Source organism: Lathamus discolor, chromosome 9 (genome assembly GCF_037157495.1).
Source record: "Lathamus discolor isolate bLatDis1 chromosome 9, bLatDis1.hap1, whole genome shotgun sequence".
NCBI classification, from domain to species: domain Eukaryota; kingdom Metazoa; phylum Chordata; class Aves; order Psittaciformes; family Psittacidae; genus Lathamus; species Lathamus discolor.
The window spans coordinates 7,844,470-7,867,292 of NC_088892.1; the positions used below are offsets into that span (position 1 = coordinate 7,844,470).

Genomic DNA, 22,823 nt, shown 5'->3' on the forward strand with positions numbered 1-22,823 from the left:
ATCACTGTTGTTGGCTATTGCTTATTGATTAGCAGATCAGTTCCTGGAACTAATGCTGACTCAGATGCACTAAACTGAGCAGTAATAATCCATCTCCTTCACAGACCTGTGGGAGCTGTGTTCCTCACTGAACCTCCCTCCATCATCCCATGGGGTGGGGGTTGATAGGACAAGCTCAGAGCCGTGGGTGGGCATCCTGTGTTTCTCAGACAGCCTCAGGCATCACCTCCCCTGGGTGTAGTGAAGCTACTTCTGATTCCTTGTAGAGCTCTGTCCTAGTTTTGGCTCAGCATAGATGACTCTGTTAGCACCTGTGGACAGAGCAGCATATCAACCTTGGCTGATAGCTGGCAAGCTCTGCAATGTATAAATCAGTCAATATGTTCCTAAGTCCCCAGAAATGAGCTGAATGGGATGAGGCAATAATTTTAGGTTGTAGGAGTCATATTCAGCTAAGATGAGTTGGCAGCTTCCCTCAGACTGGAAGAAACTATCCTAACTACAAATAAAAAGCACTCTAAAGCCTGGCTCTAAATAAGTATTGGGCTTTGACACTTAACGGGAAGAAGCCAAATTCCCAGCTGCCAGGAGGATGCCCAGCTCCCAGGAATGTAATCTGAGATTCTTGGCTCACTTTGTCCTAACAATTTAATGGTCATTTAGGCTAAAAAAAGCCCCAAAGTGTTGTCCATCAAAGTGATTTTGAACATAAGTTACAACTGTTCAGGGAACTCCTCTAAGTAGCTACAGGGTCGACTGCTTGCTGCAGTCTGCAGATGCCCTCATCCCAGTACCTTGGCTATCCGCATCCATCTGCAAACACAGCCCTGCCCTGTCTCAAACAGGCTGACCAGAACTTGTCATGGAGAGGGAACACCAGCCCGTGAACCCCAGTCCTGTGCTAAATTCCCATGGAAAACAATGTTGAGGTACTCATCCCTGTGGTTATTTTTTGGCAGGTCCTGTTTGGTAAACTGCCCGTGTTCCGTGTTTACTGATGGGAACAGGGTGGGGATCGCTGCTGCACTGAGTGATTCTAAATATATGCTGCATCCTTTCAGCAGCGGATAAAGCAACTCCCCTGGTTTGAACCAAGGGACTCCAGCTCCACTTTCAGAGCACCCAAACTGCGTGATCCACAGGCGGCAAGATTCCCTGGTGACCGACAGAACATCCTGGAAAAAAAAACCCAAAGCCTAAACAAAACAGGCTCCTGTGAGCTAAATACAGGGATACACAGGAAGAGCTTTTAATCTTGGATAGACAGTCAGAATTGTCCTGCCTTCCTCTCCCAGAAAATAAAAAGAGAATCCTATAAACCATGTTTTACTATCCAAGACATTGTCTGGTAAATGGGAATGGGAGGGGGCAAGTGAGAGAAGAGGGAACACCTTGAGAAAAGATGAAATCCTAGGCTTGGCTTTAGGACATGAATACAAAATGTGCCTCGTGCTCATGGACATAGATAAAGTTTCTCTAGGAAAAATGTAGATGAGCAGCATCAGCGTTGCATTTAATTGTCTTTCCTCTGTTTTGGACAGTTGGTTTTGTAGGGCTCAGTGATAACTGATAGAAATCTCACCTCTGGCAGGAGATCAACGAACAGTGTTAAAAATGTGAATCCCACAGAACTAAATGCACCTAGAAACAGCTCTGTAAGGGCCAGAGGGTGAAGCTCTGTCCATGTGGAAGATGCGCTCAGGCTACAGGTTATCTTTGGGGCATTTGGAAGAAGTTTTGTCCTTTTGCATCTCCATGCAGATCCCATGCTGAGCAGACCTTGGCCAACTCCAAGCCCTGAAGAGAGGTACCCAGGATCCCCCTGCTTTCAATCATACATCCAAAATTTCCTTATCATCCTCACACACCCAAGCTTGTTTTGAGTCTTTCTCTGACCGCTTGGTTCAAGTCAGCTTATGATAAGAAGTAAAAATCTCTTTATCCTGAATCTATCCCTGTTTAAGAAACAAGCAGGGGATTTCATGAGGAGCAAGGAGAGATTGTGCAGGGAGGGGAGCAGGGAGAAGGCAGACCCGAGATAAAGCCTGTTATTATCTTACTGTCATCTCACTACTACTGGCAGGAGCCCGACACCACAGACTGGGAGAGACCCCCAGGAAAAGTCAGGGTTGTTGCAGGAATGTGTGGCAGGACACATCCTGAACCTCCTGCCTTGCGTGAGGGACCTTCTCAGCAGGACCCAGTCCGCGGTGCTGCCCCTGGGGAGCTGCATCAGTGGCTGAGTTTGCCAGGCAGGTTGGTTTGTGCCACGTGCAGCATGTGGTGCCAGGGTGGTCAGGGGTGAATATCAGGTGTATTGAAACAGTCGACAAAAGAAGTCCTGTGAACTTTCCCCTGGTTGGCATTCCTCTCCATGCCGATGGCATGTGTTGGACTCTGAGCTCCAAGTCTGACCTGGGTGTCGGAACTATAGTTCCTATGTGCTATCACAGCAAAATTCCCACCGATGTCTACAGGAACAAACTCCACATCTTAGGATTGGCTTTTTCCCCCTGTGAAATGCTTCCAGACCAAGTCTGCGCATTCCATTTCTTTTCAGGGCTTGCAGTTAAATATCTGTGGCCTCTGACCCTGAATTTCAGGGTCTTTATTTGAACACACACGATTTCCTTTTGTTCTCAGGTTAAAATCTGGCTCTTGGGACTGCTTCTCTCAGCTTCCTGCAGTTACAAACTCCTACCAGCTCTTCCACGGGTGTTCTGTACACACAAGGCAGTGATCTCGTGTTACACTCAGACCCATGAGTACTCATCCTCCCTAAATTAATTTCTAGTGGCAACAGTAATGACTCATTCTAAGATTAAAGAAGGCAGATGGAGCTGAACCAAGAGAGCATTAGGTGTCCATGGCTGTGGTGCCTGCGTGATGGAGCAGCCGATGGCCCTCTAAAGGAAACGCATGTGATTTCTGCTCTGATGTCCAAAAGCTGAATTACATCCTCTGTGCCTCAGGACTGCTTTTTCGTCACCACCCTTCCCTGTGGAAGTATTAATAGCTCCGTGGTCAAACAGTTTCACTTGTAACAGGAGGCGGAAGAAGAAAAAGTAGAACAAGGACTCGAGCCAGATCCTCACCTGACGTAGGCTTTGTAAAAGGAGCCAAACCTACAAGTATCTCAGTGTGTGTGTGGCTGTTTATCACTAAGGCAAAAGCTGTTATTGTGGTGTTAAAACTTATACAAGCAGAGAGACAAGCGACTGCTTTTGTCAGCTCGATTGCTTCTTCATCCTAAATACGTGTAGCATGTCCAGGACACTTCTGGCATCTGAATCTGGAGGCAGAGCATTAACCTTTGTAAGCTTCAGGAGGGATTTAAGCTTTCTCTTGATTTCCTATTTTACCTCTTGTGATTTCATACTTTACCTCTTGTTATGTGTTACATAGCAGCGTGGCAGGGACAATGCACAGTCCTTTTGTAATGCCTTTTATTTAATGACTTCAGAATGCTTTGAAACCGTTGACATTGGACATTAGAAGTGGGTCAGTTCTGCCTTCCTCATTTTAGAGATGAGGACAAACAGGTAGAGAGGTTAAATGATTTGCCCTGCAGAAAGGAAATGTATGGATAGTGCAATTTGGAAGAGTACATAAAACTTTTGGCTCTGTTGCCTCTGTGCTTACCACAGGAATGGATTTCCTCCTTCTGTGAAAATGACTTCCTCTGTGATCATTGACAGTGAGCCTGCCAGTCAGAGAGATATAATTAAAGAGACTCAAAAGAAGATGGGCAGCCCAGAGCTGGGATTCCTCTCCCTACAACAAACTGGAAGGATGGATGACTGGGAGAATGGGACTAGCTCATGTGTGTGCAGCTGATGGGTGAAATAACCACAGAAAGTGTCAGGGCCTCCCAAACCAGCTTTGTACCTGCCCCCTGCCCCCCATGGCTGTGGGGCAGAACTGGAGCACAGAATCAAACTGCAGGGTCTTTTCCCAGTCCTGTGCTTCCAAGAGACTGCAGAGCTCCAGTGAATAAACCCGCGGAGCCAACAGCTGTAATAAGGATTTCTTCTCTCCATTTCTGTTTGCTTTCATTGCCAATCAGACCCTCAGTGTGGAAGTGACGAGGAAGCACATTGCTGTCAATGATCTCTTTTATTCTATGGCCTCACGATAATTTGTGGGTTTCTGGTCGTGACAATTTCTGCAGAGCTGGGGTTGCACAAGACTCTCACTTTTCATTTACTGGTAAATGAAGTTTCCAGCCATCACAGTTGCAGAGAGAAGCCTGGGTGACAGGCCATAGAATACACAGCTTGAAATACTGCATGTCAGGTCATCTGCATCAAATCACCCTGAAACAGAATCAACACGGATTGCAGCCTGCTGGTTTATCACCTAGCAGAGGTATTGCAGGCTTAGAATGCAGAAGCTGTTGTGAAGCATTTTAAGTAGATCAGATTTATTCCCGGTTTATGTGACAATACAGTGACACCAGGTCAAATGGAACTGAATAGTGTTTCAGTGCAGGCTCAACAAAGTATCTCAGGAGGCTTAAAAAGGCAGAACCAAACGCATGATTGTGCTACACCATCTTAGAATTACAAAAAGAATAATCTGCATTCATACCTGCTCCCTATCCAAGGGTGATACAGTCCCACACAAGCTATAATGCACTTTGCAACCCCTGTTTTCAGTTGCCTTTGCAACTGAAGGCGAACCTGAGGGTTTCCTGCATGGAAAAGCTGCTTAATAAAAACAAGTCCATGGCAGTTCCTTCAGTGATCTTCACCTTTGGCTTGAAATCTGCCTGCACTTGACCTTTACCTTTGCCTTGAAATCTGCCTGTATTTACTTCCACTTGTGCCTGTATCACGTTTGCTTTTAATAATCAGGTTTTGAGTTATGAAGGAAAGTTTCTCAATCTTGTGATTCCTGTGGGACCATCTCAGTGCTACTGCAATCAGCATGAAGTGCTTTTGACTGCAGTAGAAAATGTGCCATATAGGCCTTTGAGGAGAGTCCTCTGACAGCTAAAGTGCTCTTAGACTAAGCAAATCCACCCCCAGATGCAGTGATTCAGTTCTGCAGTTTTCCTCCTTGCCTGTATAAACACTGCCGAGGTGTGATGATGTGCTCTTGCCAAGTGAGTCGTGTGAAGGGAGGGGATACATGAGCAGGAGCAGGTCAGGGGGTCCCAAAGTTTCACTAGATTGTAGCCAAGCTTCATCTTCTTACCAGCTGTGACCCACAGACAGGGGATGTCAAACTGATGCCCCTATTCCCTTTGGTAGGAAACACCCACGTCCTTTGCTCTGTAGCATGGCACAAACCTCTCAAGAGATCTGGCTCAAGGCTGTTGTCTGAAGTTTAAACTGTAGCCCCTATATGAATGAAAACCTATTTCACTATCCTGACAGCTTTTCCTTCCTTCTTGGTGGATCTTTGCAGAGGAAGGGAGAAGCCAAGGTCTCCAAAGGCACGACAGGATTTCCAGCAGGAAGGGCAGCATGTTCTTATCTAGGACACTTACTGGAAGGGGAAGGATGGGGACTGTTGATTCATCGCTAACTGTTGTGGAACAAATATTTAAGAAATGGCTCCATTTGTGTGTTGTTTATAAATGATTGTGGTTTTAAATGCCATGGCAAGGGTAGGATCGTGCTGGGAATTGCTGGTGGGAGCCTGGACAATCCGGCAACTTTGTGAGCAAACCAGCACCTTTTTATAGGTATCTGCAGGAGGGTTTGGGAGTCCCTGGAGCCAGAGATGAGGAACCAAGGAGTTATTTAGAGAAACAGACTGGAATATCCATACTTGAACAGGGACCATGAAGTGTACAGCATGGAACAGCTGGAAGAGCCAGCATGACCAGTGAAAAGCAATGACAGTCACTTCTCATCCACTTGAAATACGGCAGGAACTGATAGCAACTGCAGGAATGGTCTTTTTAGACAGAAAGATTTTCACAGTGGAGGAGTGCATTGGCATTAGCAGAGCGCACACAAAGCCGGTGTTTGCTTCCACCCCTCCGAATGGACAAAACATCAGGAATTTTGACACCTGACTCTCTGAGAAGTAATTTTCAGTGAACCTGCAGGTTCTCTTCTGCAGGCCAAAGGGCAAAACTAAGTGTGCTTCCCCACATGAGGGTTTGTTGCAGTCTGCCTGCTGGCTTGGCCTGTGAGCACAGCCTGTCTGAGCAGGGCTGGGAAGGATAACTTTGACCAGCAGTTAGGGGGGAATGTGTTTCTCTCTGTGTCCAATCTCTGAATGTCCCCTGTGTTGCTCTGTAGCTTTATTTTGTGCCAGACGTAATGATTATTTAAGGGCAGTAATAATGTTTATTTAAAGCTATTGCAGCTGAAAACAGCAGCAAAAAATAAATTATACTTTTATATTCCAATATGAACAATAATATTCTTGGATTAGCTCAATATGTGTCAACAGGACATAGATCATTGCATCTTCCCCTTTTCTTGTTATCAGCCACACCAGCAATGGCAGAGGGCACTTTCTCTTTGCTCTTCAAGGCAAGTCTTCAAGCAGCATTGCTTTTAAGCTGTTGCTGATTGTCATGCCACAGATTTCAGGAGCCAAGTGGGGCTTCTCAGATGATTTAGGATCCTGGGTATTGAGAGACTGAATGCCAAACAGCCATTCACTTTGGGGGAGATGCAAGGCAATGGAGAATAACACAGAACCCAAAATGATGTATTTCCCTATTGACACACACATCTGAGAGCCCTGAAATGTCAAAATCATAAAAATTGCCCCAAAAGCTTTTAAAATGATGGCAGGGATTAGAGCCAAGCCCCCTGTGGTGCATGAGCACCATGCAAGCAGTGAGTGGAGGTAGGTAGGATGCAGGGGCTTTATGGGCTGGGACCAATCATTGAATCACAGCACAATTAGGGTGGGAGGGAGCTCAGGCCTGAGGTCACCTGGTTTAGCCATCACTGGGGCCAGGCCAGCTCTGTCTGAAGTGTAACCACTTCTCTTACAGGATACTTGATGAGGCCTTATCCAGCAACTTGAGGACTCTGTTCTGCTGCACATCACCTGAGCACTGCCTGGGGAGGTAAGCTGGTTTGTTTTCTACTTCCTTTCTGCAAACAAACAAGTATTTCCTGGTTTGAAATGTGGGGGGAGAGGAGCAGGGGGGGGAAGAGGAAACCACCGAAAGCAGGAAATATTCTCCCCATCTGTGTGAGAAGAGACTGAGGGTTTGGAGGCCACCAACATGCAAGCTATTAACAGTGCTGAGGATGTGTTATTTTACTTGTAATAAGCAATGAAACCAGCTAATAAAGGAAAATTATAAGGTAGTCAAGGAAACCCAAATTCTTCCTCTACTGATCCGCCTCAGGAAAAATGCATTCTCTGATAGGATGCCATCAGGGTAAAATTACATTTTAAAAGTATCTCTAGGTGTGCTGCTAGTAGTGCTAGATTATTGGAGTGATGAGAACTGTTCCCACTTGTCTGGCAATTTCCATCACTGTGCCACCATTAACTGGTGCATCCCTGTCTGCCACCAAGAAGGAGCACCAGGGTCAGTCTTGTCTGAGTGAGTTGTGTGCTTAAGGGCCATGAGTTTCATTGAACAGATGAGGAAACGTTTTGAAGCGCTGTCAGATGAGAGTACTTGGCAATGTCTGTGCTGCTTTTGGAGGGGCGACCTGAATCTGTGCTGAGGTTCAGCTGCTGTTGTGAGAGAAGAGAGGTAGGGATTGAAGCAGGAGCCTGACATGGGCCTTCTCCAGCTTTGGTGTCCCTCACTGTCCCTTTCCACAGCAGCGATATGGGCTCTGCCCCAGATGGACCTGGCATTACGTGCTGGGGATGTGATGGTGCGTACAGCTGGCTGAGAGCTGCCAGCAGAAATCTTCCCATCCCCTTGTGCGCAGGCGGTGTGTGGGTATGAATTTAAGATCTCACTCATCTTTGTTTCACCAACCAACATTTTCCCTTCTTTCTTCGTGGCTGGATAAAGTAGCCATGCGGGGGGTGCTCTATTAGGCTGTGCCTTACACTCACTTGTTAGGGGCTTGTTAGGTCCCTTAGGGTGGCCAATGGACCCAAAATCACCCCTGGATGGGCTCAGGGAAGGTGAGTGTGGTCCCAAACAGCACTGTGTGGGAACAGACATCAGGTCACGTCTGATGAGAAATATTTACATGTCCGGGGCTGATAAAGCCTCATTGTGAAGCTGCCAGTTTCCTTCCACGGGCTGTGGGACGGCTCCGTCGTGGCTCTGAAGGAAACGGGGACGGGGTGGAGACTGGCCCGAGAAATGCATGCAATACTTTACAGATGAACTCTGGAGAATCCGGAGGGAAGCAGGGGCAAGAGGGTGGGAAGGGGATTCTGCTGCTCACAGACAGCGGCTGCAGCCTTGGCTGACACCATGGGGCATTTGGCACTCTGAGGAAGGGTAAATGCAGAGGTAACTGGGCAGGGATGTGGGTGTAGAGCACTTAGCTCTGAAAGGCCAAGTTTCCTATGGCCTTTAGCACTCCTGCTATGCAGTTCTTGAGCTCTTAAGTAGGAACAGGAAGGTCATCACTGCCTTTCCCCTGACTTGGGACTGCTGTCTCATGCTTCATTGCATGGGGATGCCCTGACTCACCTCATGCCTTTGGTGAGCTGCTGGGCTCTACCAGCACCATCATCTAAAACAGCACCTCCTCCCATGGAGCAGTCATAAGGAGCTAAAGGACATTGTGTGTTCCCCTTATCCCAGGAAATCCTGAGGGATACAGAGTTGCAGTGTGGTCATGCTTCCACTGATAATGCACTTGGGTGGAACCAGAGGCTTCCGTGCAGTTTTGGGCTTTTTCCTTGCATTTATTAATGATTTTCTGCCACTTGAAGAGTAGTGTGAATTTCTACCGCAATTATGACAACAGTAATGTGGGAACTCGGAGTAAGATAACAATAATAAGCAATTATAAGTAACAATCAATTAGTCACACTGAGCTCTTTAAACAAAGTGCTTCTCATCCCAAGTGATTCCCAAGCACTTGCAGGCACTGGCCAGTCTTGCCTGCATTAATCTGCAGCTGGGGCTGTAGCAGAATTGATCACTTCCCTGTGCTTGCATCTTACAGAGACATCCTGTGCCATGGAGGACACAGATCATTAGGAAACTGCTTTTAGCTCATCTTTTACTCCTCAGCATCTGTCCTGCTTTCTCCTGACTGACGCTGGTAGTTGATAGCTCATCATGTTGTCTCAAAAGAGATCCAGACAGCAGGACATGGGGCATGGATGATTTAAGCCTTTGTGCCTCAGTTTTCCCACCCATGGGTAGGAGACCATGAAGCACCCTTGTATGGGAGATGCTATAGGGGAAGCTGAGGTTTGCTGAGCACCAACTGAAAACGTGCCCACACTCCAGTGGGATGCAGCGCTCCAGGGTGGAGCTGAGCAGCTGGTGAATGAATCCCAGCACCTTCTGGTGCCCAGTGGTTCCTGGAACCAACTGGTCCTGACCTGCTCGAGAGCAGCAAATCAAACTAGAAAGAATTGCTCTCTCTGAGTGAGTGATGTGGGGTTGCAGGCCTGTGTTCTCCGTTCCATGGTAATGATCTCTCCTGAGGAGCAGAGAAGAGATGGGGAATAAAAGCTGCAGTGTACAAATGAGTTGCTGGAGGCAGGTCCCTGGCATTCTGCTTTGGTTATTTAAGTTGGGAAAACTAAACAGATGTAAAAAATGAGATAAAAAAAGAAAATGGGGTTTTCTCCATTCTTTTTTGAACTTTAAATACTTCTGGCAGTAATCACATCTGGCTTGATCATAAGCCATGTAACACTGAAGGAATGACACAGAACTGATGTTCCTAATAATTCCAGGTGGGCAGTTTACAGGGAGTATTTAAATATTAATATTTTACAATTATTTTAGCGGGGAATGTGTGTGTATATGTATATATACATATAGACACGCACACATACACATAGAGAGAGATCTACCACAGGACCACTAGTCCCACCAGTGGCACAAGCAGACACTGTGTTTTCCCATGGGCCATGGAAGCCCAAGCCTGATCTGGGGCCTTTGAAGCCAGGTTGATGTCAATTAATGTAAGAGCAAGTTTCCCATCCTTCAGTTAGTTGGGGTGTTGTTCATCAGTGTGACACCCCATACAGACACGCAGCCTGCATCTGGTTTGGGTACCAGTCCTTTGGGACATACACTTTGAAGATAAATATATTCTGATGGTACCCAGGGACACTGGCAAAAAAGAGAAACCATTTTTGTCTCTGCACTCAGTGGTTTGTCAGGGGTGAAATGTTTCAGATGCTGGTGCTTGATTGAAAAAATATCAAGTAAACCAGAAGCTGAACAACTTTAGAACTGATTTCTGACAGCAGTTACATGAGGCTTAGCAAGATGAACTTTCAGTGTCCCCATAAGATAAAGTAGACTAGAAAATTGATGTGATAAAAGAAGAGATTGGTGAAATAGACATTTTTGATGTGCCACCCTGAAATACACTGTATTTCATTAAATTATTCATTCAGTTGGAGGAATAACATTTAAGCACAATAAGATTAGAAATTTAAAAAGACTTCAAGAGAGCTTCATTTCTCAGAGAGCACATTCAGGGACATTCTGACATTTAATTGCTTAGCAAAATGTAAAGTGAAGCTAGAAAATGGAACGCAATTAACATTGACTTCACACTTGGATCCAGTCTTGCATCGGTTCAAACAATGCAGTCAGAGGTGAGTGAATAGTTTGCTCAGTGACTTTGCCTCTTTATTTCTGCTTACCAATGCCTTGTGAGCAACTTGCAGTTTTCTCCAATACCCCCATTCTTTCCTGGGAGGTACTGGTTATTCATCAGATAAGTTTTATGAGTAATTCTCAGTACTGCCTTGCTCAGTTCTATATTTAGATTTTCTGCTGTGGTGGCTAATATTGAGTGGAGGCTTAGGTCACACATTACTATTTCTATTCTCTGACCGAGTGCAAATACACACGGTGCTGAGCCCCAGCCTTAACTTCAGATGTCCTCTAATTTCTGTTCGTATTCTTGTCCTCTTCAGCACTGGTCAGAAATGAATTGAAAAGGCAAATGTACAGGTATGGATTGACCTCAGCACCATTTTGAGCGGCTGTGGCAGGTATCTGATGTGCTGCTTCCTTACTTCTAATTTTAAAACCACCAAATACAAAAATCTGAAGCAACGTTCAGTGGAATGCTGCTTCATTAGCAGAATGTCTCTGAACACAGACCTTCTCTTTGCCATTGCCCTCTCTAGAGAGCAAGCTTAGATAACCAGCCTAGATGGAAAACCTCATTTTTAGATACCAAATCTACACAAAATGAATCCTGTTTGAAGTAAATAATACCCCAAAAATCTCAGACAGCTTTGAAGAAACAGCTTCATATCAGAAAAAGAGTTGTAGCAGACAGATTTCAATCACTGGTATATATTTCTGTGTACCTGCAAATGCCTGCTGACCCTCTGTGTTGTACTGGGCCCAAATCTAGTTTTGCTTAGAAGATTTGCTACAGATCCTCCTCTCTGTCGTGGTTTAAGCCCAGGCCGTAAATCAGAACCACGCAGTCTACTCCCCCTGCCCTTACACTCTCTCAGCATAAAATCATAGCATCACAGAATAGTTAGGGTTGGAAAGGACCTTAAGATCATCCAGTTCCAACCCCCCTGCTATGGGCAGGGACACCTCACAGTAAACCATCCCACCCAAGGCTCTGTCCAGCCTGGCCCTGAGCACCACCAGGGATGGAGCATTCACAGCTTCCCTGGGCAACCCATTCCAGTGCCTCACCACCCTCACAGTAAAGAACTTTCTCCTTATATCCAATCTAAATTTCCCCTGTTAAAGAAGCATGGGTCAGACTGACAGGCACAAATATCCCTTTATATTCTGATGAACCCATATCAGACCCTCAGTGCATCATTGCCTTTCTGTGGGCTACTAAAGTGTACCACTGCTGTATCTCTGGGCTCTACCCCTTACAATTTAAAAGCATTTTCTGCTAGAAACTATTGGGGGTGAACAGTGCATTGTTTGAAATGGAGACATTACTGCTCTGGAGGTTTTCTGCTGTTACTTGGGGCTCCATGTGGAATGCCAGATCCATTCACATCTCCAGTTGCTGCACTGGAAATGTCAGGTGCTGCACACATTTGCTGTATGTCTCCACAGGGGTTTCTCTGGGTATACACATTCTGTTACCCAATTTAGAGGCTGAACATTGATGTCTTAAGTGTTTGATTCAAAATTCAACAAATAACAAGCACTCAGGGTACAGTTCTGCATTGCATTAAAAAAGAAAATCTCTTTTGAGCTGTGAAAAACAATGTTCTACAATTTCACCTTGAATTACTCCCGTGAAGGCAGTTTTTGGAGAAGAAGCCAGGCTGGTGCTGGGGCACCTGCCTGAGCAGCAAGCAGGACCAGGATCTGTTCTGCTCCTGCTCTGTTGTGGGCTGTCCTGTGTCACTTTATGGGGGGGGGTTCAGAAACTTGGGCATCACAGATGCCTCAAAGAGGTGCCAGTGGACATTAGCTTGAGGCTTGGAGGTCCAGGAGAGGAAATATGGCTGTCCTGAGGGCTTTCCTTCTGAGCCTTGTTTCCTCACCTCTGAAACAGGGCTGCATGGTTGACCCTGCCTTGGGAGGGTGTAGTGAGGTGCTGTACAGTGAGGCATTTGCTATGCAGTGATTGTGTGAGCAGTGAAATATAGACAAATCTATGCTGGGTTTAATCCAGCTAGCTCCAGGGTTGGTAGTTGGTTTTCTGCTGCAACAGGCCAGGCTGGTGTAGTAATGTAATGGTGTAACTCCTACAGGAATGACTTTCATGGCCTGTGGCTATTTTTCCTGCAAGTTGGTTGTGAGCAGGCACCTTTTTAACTGTCCTTGGCAGCTGGTTGATTTGCTGAGGTCCAGGTTCCTCCTATCTAAGTGTAGGTACGTAACTGAGGCACCCCAGAGAGATGTGCACCTGCAGGGGGGATTCAGACATTTGATGGACTAAGGTTGTTTGCTGATATCCATCTCTTCACTGACAGCATGGTGCTGGAGGGCAGCTGCATTCATTGTTTAGGTCACTGCTTTAGGAGCTTGCAGCTTGTGTGTTCATCTGGCTTCTGCCACGTTTTTCTGCATAAGTTAGAAGAGTTGAGTCTCATGGCTCCTGTGTGCTAAGGTCCTGCAGCGTGCTCAGAATCCCAGTGGAGGCTGTTTCGAGCTCAGTGGAGAGCTGTTCATCTAACAGTGTGCTTACTGGCATGCTGTTAGTCTTTCCTTGTGTTTTGGCCTCTTTTGTGTCGTTTCCTCCAGTAGACCAAATCAGAGATTTATGCAAGAACTGTGTAAAAATGGCTCTGGTGTTCAGTAGCTGTGTCAGGAAAGTCGTGCAGATGATATTGCGAAACAGTGTTTCTAGCTTGATAGGCTGCTTCTATTTGTCATTTTAGATTGGGTTTTAAGTTGTTTGCTGTTTTCAAGGAAGTTTCTTTACTCCCCACTAGGAAAAACACATGGAAATGGGAACACATATCAGAGCAAATATCACAAATTCTGTTAAGAATCAGTAGGTTGAACTGGTCTGAACAATGTACTTCTATCATGCTTATATGTTGGAAACTTGCAGAACATGCCACAGTTGTATGTTTAAGTATTATACTAAGAAACCTTCTTTAGTAAAGATGGGATGAAGTGAGTTCAAAACAGAACTAACAGTTCTCAGATTAATGGATGGGTTTAAAGGATGATTAGGAAAATTAGTGGTCGTGACTCACTAGCCAGGCCTGCTGTTCAAGAGTATGTCTAAATCCAAGATGTGCAAGCTCAAGAATCCTAATAACCACGATCTAACCTCTGAACCACACTGTTACATGCAGGAACATGAGGATCCCCATGGCGATCTCATGAACACTCATCTCAGCAGAACTGAACCCTGCTGCTGCTTTCAGGTGCTTCTGCCCAATTCAGATTCACATCCAGAGCTTGGTCCATCTTTTTATACCAAGCTCTGGTCTGTTCTTTTAGAAAAGAACAGTCGATATAAAAACACAATGACAGAACAGAGCGTGGTGCCATTTGTCAGTGGTGGACCAGGGCAAAGGCCAAAGAGAAGAAAGCAGTTGGCATTACCATGTCTTTCATTAAAGAGCAGAGTCAAGTGAGGTGCTGTTGAAATGAAAAAGCTGTGATGTTCAGGAGGAAGGGGAACTGCAGCTAGCAGCCCTAACCTGAAATGACCATTACCATACCACTGTAACCATAGCTACCCCTCCTTGAAAAGAATTGCAGTGAGATGTGTAAAACCATCTTGATTAATGACAAAGCAAGTGACTCTCATACCCACTTGGAGCAAAACAAACCGTCCTTTAACATAGCTTTCAGTACAGCTTTGTTCCTGAGCAAATGGAAGAGGGAAGGTGAGGGCATGATAAGAATGGAAAGACCTGCCATGACTCTAAGTTATACTTCAAGTTAATGCATGTAAGAGGGACATGTTCCAGGAAAACATGGCCAATAGTAAAAGAAATTCAATCTGTTACTTTACTAAATCAACTGCTGAGTGGATTGTGTATAGACACATGCAGGCAGGATGTGACCAGAGATCTCTATTACTAGATGGCATTGCATGGCAGGTCACTGAGGTGTTCCTGGAACAATGCAGTATGACCACTTTAAATCAACCTGTTTCTGCTTATTATTAAACCACTGTGAATCAGAAACAACCTTGTTGACTGCAGCATGGTGGTTGCTCTTCACCTCAGAGGATCTCATGCAGGAGTCAAGGGGAACACAGCTTTTATTCCTGCAAAATGACCAACAGGAATAAAAACTCCGAGAATTCCTTTCAGCTGGCAGTGGTTTAAGATTTTTTGGATCAGAATTAAGGAATTCTTCCCAATCCAGGCAAAAGAGAGCAGAGCAGGTGTTTACCAGTCACCTTTGGGTAGAAAAGAAAGCAAAGTTTGTCTGTTAACCAGCCTATGAGTGAGTCTGAAAAAAGCCCCATGTCCTGTCCTGGAAAACAGAGTGTAGTGAGAGCTCAAGAATTCCCAAGGCAACAGGCAATATGTGCTTACAGAAGACAGCTATTGCAATAAGGTAAGTAAACCATTGTCAACTGCAAATAGATGTAGGTAGATCAAAAGGGATTAGGTAGAAAGAAGGGGTTCTGAGAGGAGCACAATTAAATATCTTTTGTGCTGTGTCCCTAGGGAACTCGAGGGCAAACTGAACTTAACATTTTTCAGAGGATGTGCATAAAGAGATTTCCCCCACTGCTTTTGAGTCCTATACATGTATTAGCTATAGGAGATTGGTCGTTTCGGTGGCTGATTTGTATAATCTAGCTGTTTGGTAGGTAACCAGAGGTGAAGAAAATGGTTAATAGTGCTTGCTGTTTCAACAGAGCGCACTGATTTGTGCTGAGGCTTTTAACAGCACTTGGTGTTTAATGCAGTATTGTCCAGCGCAAGCTTTCCCAGACCAGCTCTTTCACTGCTTCCTCCTTCCAAAAATCATTATATTGGCTTATAAAAGAGAGTGAGATCTTCACTAACGGGGCAATGAGCTGAAGGGCTCCGTGCTTTGTAGTTGATGCTTGAAGGGAAACTGTGCCTCAGATGTGTGTGAAGGACTGGAGACCACAACCTGGCTTTACATCCATCTCCCTGTGTGAAAACATGTCCCTTGCAGGGACAGGACAGGATGGCCCCTTGGTCTTGGGGGCCACCACTGCTGCAAACAGCAGGTAACGCCCAGGGAGGGCCCAAACAGACTGTGCTGCATGTTAAGGAACCTACCAAAGGGATTGCCCTTTTCAGGCATTGCCTTCTGGTTCTGTACAGCTTCATGCATCATTTTTTCATGCTTTGACCCTCGAATTCCCTTGTCCCCAGGTCCAGCTTGCTGTGCTAACCCCTACTAGCTATCAGGAGAGCATTCGTGCAGCTTGTGAACCGCTCGGCCCTCCTTCTGTTTTCAGAATCAATGAAGCTTTCCTCAGACGCTGACCAGGGCCAGTCTTCAGGCAGGGCTGAATGTTTCAGTAGAGGTCAGAACACCACATTGTTTCTGGTTTTTCCTTCTCCTTTTCCTCCCTGTGGAAGGGATTGAATCTGGGCTATGGCAGAGAATCTGGGCATGGTTGAGAGCCAGTCTGCACCACCACAGTGAACCCCTGTTCAGTTTGCCCCTTTGTCTTTTGTTGCTGTTCTGCGCCACTTATTTTCTCTGGTCGATGCATTGCCATTTTTTACATTTTCTCAGTACTTAACAGTGAAAAAAATGGTAGTTTTACTCTTCAGAGTTCTGATAGAAATGCTTCTGTGTCCATGTTGTTTGCTCTCTTATGCCTGACGTGCAGGATGGGTAATTGAGGAAATTCTTCTGCACCAATAGCAGTAAATATTGGTGTCCATTTTCTTCCACAGAAAATGATTTCTGTGCTTGTTCCAGAAACTGAAATGATTCTTGTTCTTTGGAAGGAATTATCTTAAATTGTTGATGCATTTCCCCCACTGTTGTTCTCAGCACCACATTCAAGGACAGGATGTGATTTTTGTAACAACTTAAAAATACAGAATCGTTTGGGTTCAACCTGCCATAAAAATTGTGTGAACTGTTCTGCAGCACATTTAATCACAGAATAGATTCACAGGCTTGGGGAAGCTAAACAGTCTCCAGCAAACTTAGTTCATTTGCAGCCAGTCACAATCCTTCTCCCAGTTATTCCCATTTACTTCAACTCATAAGTACTTCAGCAGCAAATATTTTATGGGCTCTGGATGAGAAGTCTCCATCTCAGCTGCAGTTCTCAGGGGGATCCTTTCCTGAAGGCCAGAGGCTGTTTGTATCTGTCCCAGACCCACAGCTGAGACCTGCCCCTTGTGCTCACGCCACTGGGGATGCTGGATGGGGCAGGTTGCTTAACTGCTCTGTCAGGGGCCTGGCCCTTGAGGTTCTATCACTCATGTTCCAAGTGTCTTGGGACACTCAGTTAAAACACCTCTGAAGGGCAGTGATGCAGCACTTCCATCTTTCTCTGATGGCTCCCACAAATGGGAGTCCGAGCAGATGAGCTGCTTGGAAACAGCACTCCAGGGTTATTGGTATTGTCAATAGGGCAGAGACAGAAGAAATAGGAGATTATGTGGCAAGCACATCTTGAAATAGCAAGAGACCAAGTTTCTAATAGCCTCACCAGGTAAGAGTGTCAGGTTGGAAGAGACCTCTGAAGCTTATCTCATCTATCCTGCTGTTCAAAGCAGGACCTACTGTAGCCATAGATTGGCTTGCTCTGGGACATGAAGCCTTTTTGTGTCTCAGTCTCCACTGCCTATTACTATTTTGTGTAGATGCAAGCTGGTGGGAAGTTTTAACATGTGGACATGTTGAAGTTGTCGTGGCATTTTTTGCTCTCCTAAGTGCTGCTCTGACTTGGATTCTTTGGGGAAATGCTTCTTGCAAACAGATGTGCTAAAATGAGAAAATTAAAGCGTCTGCTACTGTTGTGGCTGGTGTTAATCTGCAGTTTCTGTGCTGTGCCTTTGACTACTTTCTGTGGTCAATAAAAATAGAGGATTGTTGTATTTTGGTTCAGTTTCTTCCTGTTCATGTTCTCCATCTGACTCCCTCAATGGCTCCCTGCAAAGTCTGAGACCACAAGCTTTTCCTGCTGCCTCCAGGGACAGCTCCTCTGGTTTTAGTGCTGCCACCAAGAGTATGTGCATTGTTACTGTCCTGGGTTCAGCAGTAGCAGTCATTTTTCCCCTTAGTAGCTGGTGCAGTGCTGTGTTTTGACTTTTGGCCTGGGAACAGCACTGATAACACTGAGTTACTGCTGAAATGTTTTAGTATGACCAAGGACTTTCTGAGCCTCATGCTCTGCCAGGGAGGAGGGGAGGCCGGGAGGAAGCAGAGACAGGACACCTGACCCAAACTGACCAAAGAGGTATTCCATAGCACAGCACGTCATGCCTGGGATGTAACGGAGAGTTACCCCGGAAGGGCACGGGCTGTCTTCGGGGTGGGGTGCGGGGGGGGGGGGGGGTGTTGAACTCGTTCAGCAGTGGTATTATATTCTCTTGTTATTTTCTCTTATCAATATTATCATTGGTGGTAGCAGCAGTGATTTGTGTTATACCTTAGTTACTGGGCTGTTCTTATCCCAACCTGTGGGAGTTGCATTCTCTCGATTCTCCTCCCCATCCCTCCGGGAGTGGGGGGGGGAGAAAGAGGGAGAAAAAGGGGGGGAGTGAGTGGACAAGCTGTGTGGCTCGGTTTAAACCACAACAGTTAGTGAAATCTGTGCTGCAGTGCTCTTGTAGAAGAAAGTTTAGCAGCATCTTTAAATATTCCCAGCCACCATAAGGAATATTCTCTGCATGGCAGCTCACCTCTTGAGATTAAAGACCTGAAGATTCCCATGAGGGAGGTCTTTGGTTTGCTTAGGGATGGGTGTTGGATGAGCAAGAGTGAACCTTACAGCGGGGACTGAGGGATGTCTGTAGCTCTTTACTGAGGTGCCTGTCCTTAGTGCAGCTGTACACTGCTCACCTCTGCATGGCTTGATCTCACCATTGTCTGCCCGAGCTACTTGGTGCTCCACAGCAGGGCTGTTCCTAAAGAGAATCCCTCAAGCTAAACCCATCAGAGAGCAGAGTGAGAGCAGCTTGCTGGAGCTGAGAGCCGCATGTTCTAAATGTTAAGGGAATGTCGCAGGAGATGCTTAACAGACGCAAAAGGTCAGCACTGCCCAAGCTTTCAGTAAAACAAAGGCCAACTATTTTTAACTTGAAGTGGGAAGCCTAAAGCCATGAGCTGGCCTGATTGCAGAAGGCCTGTACTCCTGTGATAATCAGAGCTGTATGCATAATGTGAGCCCATCACTGCTGCAAGCTGCGTCCAAAATCTGTTCTGACCTCTGCTAATGCCACGAGCCCGCAGTCGCAGATGGGGCCTGACCTCATGAGGTCCTGCAAGCACTGCACTGAAAATCCATTCCTGTCTTGCAGAGTTACTGTAAGCAGCAGTGAGTTCATGAACCAAAGGTGGGGGTTAACAGAGAGACATACATAATTTGCTTTACTTAGTCATGTCCCCATCTTCAGCTCTCCACTACAAGTGAGTGAAAAAGCAAGAGGCTGATTGCCAGGCCGGTGGGACAGACACAGGGATCTTGTGGCCTCGCAGGACGCAAAGCTTTGACTCCAAGGCTATTTTCAAAAATAAATATGCCTATTTTCTTTTTAAGGCAGCCATGAAGCCATGATGTCAGTGTACCTGCTGGCAGGAGTATCAGCACTGGCAGGAGAAGGTCTGCACCTCTGTTTTGTATGGCTTTCTTTACCCTGGTGTTAGAGCCAAGAGAAGCTAAGTGCTGGTCCCAAATCATTTCCCAGCATTTCTCAGTGCTGCTGTAGAAATTGGGACTGCAGGTGTAGGTCTGTTTTCCGACTTGTATCTGGTATAGAATAGAAGCTACTGGGACTTCTTGGTGAGCTCTGTGAACCCAGCAGGCTCTGAACATCATCTTGGATGTTGCACCACACTTCCTGGAAGTTCAGCTTGTCATCTCTGGTGTGAGTGACAAAGCTGTGTCATAAAGATAAAAATGCAAGTTCAGGCCAGTCTTACTCCTGCTGAAATAGTGCTTGCAGCAGGGCTTTTCTCAAGTTTATAGAGGACATATGGAATATTCTGATTTCCTACCAGTCTGGAAGTGCTCAGAGGGGCACACTTTGCCTTGCAGTGATAGGCATGAGCGCTCCGCTGTTGTTCCGTGCAGTTACAAGACTGGATCACTTTCTAATTATGGCACTCTGGGAGACTTTTTCCTAAAGAATAAGCTTGGAAAGCTTTTAAGTAGAGGAGCCATTTGTTTCATTGATGGCTGCTAAGAGCTGGGGACAGAGCGTTGCACTGATCCTGGAGCGCTCAGCGCATCCTTGGACTTGGATTGACGGCTTGCAAGCGAAGCTGATCTGTGCCGTGGGGAGCCTGCCAAGTGCACCATGAGGTCAGTGCCTGCAGCAGTGATGCAGGCGAGACTGGAGAGGTTTTGTATCCTAATTAATGAATGCAATGCAGCCCGGGCCTGTTCTTGGCTGCCTTTCTGGCAGCTCTGGTAGGGTGCAGTCATCAGTCTGACAGAGCGCTGCAGCGTGTTGTCATCAGGGCAAATGGCGCCAGGTACCCAAATAGATGACCCCAGGGATAGCATCAGCTTAGCTCCCCAGTCAAACTCTGTATTCCAAGGGGAAGTTCTGCTAGTGCCATGGTGGGTGGCTGTTTTCAGCCGAGCACCATCAGGGAACACACATGGCTCCTGCTGGTTCTGGATGTTATGATACCATCAGCCCATTCCCTTTTTGCAAGCAGCATGAAGTGGTTTTCCATAGTACTGTAAGAGCCTTGGAGCTGTGCTTGGTATAAAGCCCAGCTGCCTCGCTCATGTCTGTCATCCCTTTGGGTCTGATGAGTGACCAGCTCCTGAACGCCTCCAGCATAGCCCTCTTTGTAGCGCTCTGCGTTACTGCCACATGCTGTTGAGGAAGACAGCATGTACCCAGGTTGTGACAGTGGAGTTACAAGAGGGATGGGGCCCTTGCTTTTTCCATCAAACCCACAACAAATGATAGATCAAATACTTCTTTCTCCAGTTTTGCAAGGACCAGGCTTACACATGGGTACACCCTGGTGTGGAGCCTTTCCTGTATTTCACCCTGCCCATCATAAAGCACCACGCTAGGTGTTTGTTCACAACAACCTCCCTCTGCTCTTTGGGAGAACAGCCTCCTAACCAAAACCAAGTTGCATTTCCACAGTGTCCCGCAGTGTACCCTCCCTGGGCACTTGCCAGGGTTTGCCAGTACAATTAATAACAGTTAAAAGCAGAGCAGAGCAGCAGGGGGATAAATGCCTGTCTCAGTTAGTTTCAAAGCTGTTGCAGATTGCACGCTCCAAATCACAGAAGGGAGCTGATGCCACGGGTGAGGAGCAATGGTTAAAAAAAACCCCTGGCTGCTTCCTGGAGAACTGAAGTACTAATTAGGGCCATGGACAGTCAGCTAATTCAGACCTTAATGAGCCCTAAGGGGCTGAGACAACAAAAGCTCAGCTGGGTACACTGCTGTGCAGCCTTGGAGCAGGGCTGGTTTATTAATAAGAGCCTTGACAATAGATGGAGCATCCTACGTGCAACTGGGAGGAAGCTGTGGAAGAGGAGCCTGTGGAACCACGTCCAGCCTTCTCTCGTGGCAGGTTTCACCTGGTAAAAAGCCAGATGCACATCAGCGAGATTTGAGGGCTCTGTAGTGACAGCCCAGAGAGCTGCAAAATTGGGTTGGTTTGGGTTGCAAAGAGAACTGAAACCTGTCCAAAGGTGAGACCAAAGTCTTCCTCTTGTGTTGAGGACTTCGGAATGGATCTTAAAGTTCTTCTCTAGGTGGTTGCTCTTTGGTTTTATTTTGAAAGAAGGCCTTTCCTAGCCTTTGTTTTCTGGGAAAACATCTTTGGTACGGGCATAGCAAGGATCTCTGTGTGCATGAGCAGGTCTGTGATCTGGCCTTGTCTGCCTGTCACCCATGTGCAAACATGGCTGACATCTAGCACAGGACACCTACATGCCTTTAGGATATAAACCAGATATAAACTAGGATATAAGGCAATAAAGAAAACAAAACCCCTCTCACAGCAGCCTTTGCAACCTGCTCTCAGAGAGCCCTGTGTACCCTTGTATCATCTTTTCTTGGCTCTATCTGATGCACTGTGGACCCTTTGAGGTCATTATGTGGCCCTTTCCAGCAGTGCCTTCCTCTCAGATATTTGCTCTTTTGAAGGATAAATAAATGATTTTGACCACAAACAAGCAGATTTCCCTTTTGGGGGTATCCTGGCAAACATTCCCAGTGTCTCCTGCTGGCTGCCAGAGCTGTGCGGCCCTAAGTCCTGCGAGGGGTGTTTGCTGCTATCCTGCTCTGCTGTACCTGCATGTGCGCAGGCATTCCTACCCCAGTGTTCCTCCCAGGCAGTAAAGGGCAGGATCTGGCCTTTCCTCATGGGTTTCCAAGAGAGCTTGTGCCTGTCTGGCTGTAGCACCACTTATCTGCATTCAGCCTACCAGGAAGTTTGGGGTAATTGACACAATTTTGCTTTCAGAGCTCATTTTTAATGAATTAAGTTTAAATTTAATTAACTGTTTCTCACATTTTTGCACATTTTCTCCCTGCTAAGCTAAAATGCTAATGGGGGAGCAGCTGAGCATGATGTTAAGGTGGCTTTCGAAGAGGATAACAGAGAGGAGGAATCCTCTGCACACAGTGGGTCCTCCCCACCACAGGAACATCTGGGTTCCCCTCCCTCCCCACTGGTCCAGTTTTATGTACCTGTATTACATTATAGGGATGTGAAAATCCCTCTGGGGCTGTTGCAATTCTGTCTGTAAAAATAAATGGCCTTTTTTTGCAGACTGCTTCAAACCTGATCTTGCTGGGAGCTTGGAAACCCTTTCCCTGATGTGTAAATGTGTCCCTGGTCACCGTGGTGCTGAGTCCATCCCTTTCACCATTAATCCTTTCAAGATGCTGTATGCAATTTTACTGCCTATTACACGTGTCCGAGTAGGCCTGTGCTAAACCTGTGACTGCCAAGCCCCTGCTAGAGAGCAGTTAGGTGTTAGCTCACATGGAAAGGTCAATCTGGGCAATGGTAAGAAAGGTTTATCTTGTTTCCCTGCTCAGCTAAAGGATGGTGCCTTGCTCCTTGTTTACACACCTCAGGAATAGCTCCTTGCTTTGTAAGTCAGGATCACACCCTTCCTCTCATTGCTGAAGTGTGTTTCCTGACAAAG

At 46.3% G+C, this 22,823-nt stretch overlaps 1 protein-coding gene across 11 annotated transcripts in view; it reads left to right on the plus strand.

Annotated features, from left to right (window-relative positions):
* LOC136019249 (splicing factor 1-like) overlaps positions 1 to 22,823 on the plus strand; it is a 64,452-nt gene that overhangs the window by 14,870 nt on the left and 26,759 nt on the right. For 8 of the 11 annotated variants that reach the window (XR_010614789.1, XM_065689226.1, XM_065689221.1 and 5 more), the window contains exon 1: positions 6,915 to 7,042. The gene's annotated coding sequence lies outside the window, so the exon portion shown is untranslated. Of the gene's footprint in view, positions 1 to 6,914; positions 7,043 to 22,823 lie in introns of those variants that run through there. The other 3 variants (XM_065689223.1, XM_065689222.1, XM_065689224.1) reach the window with 1 other exon arrangement.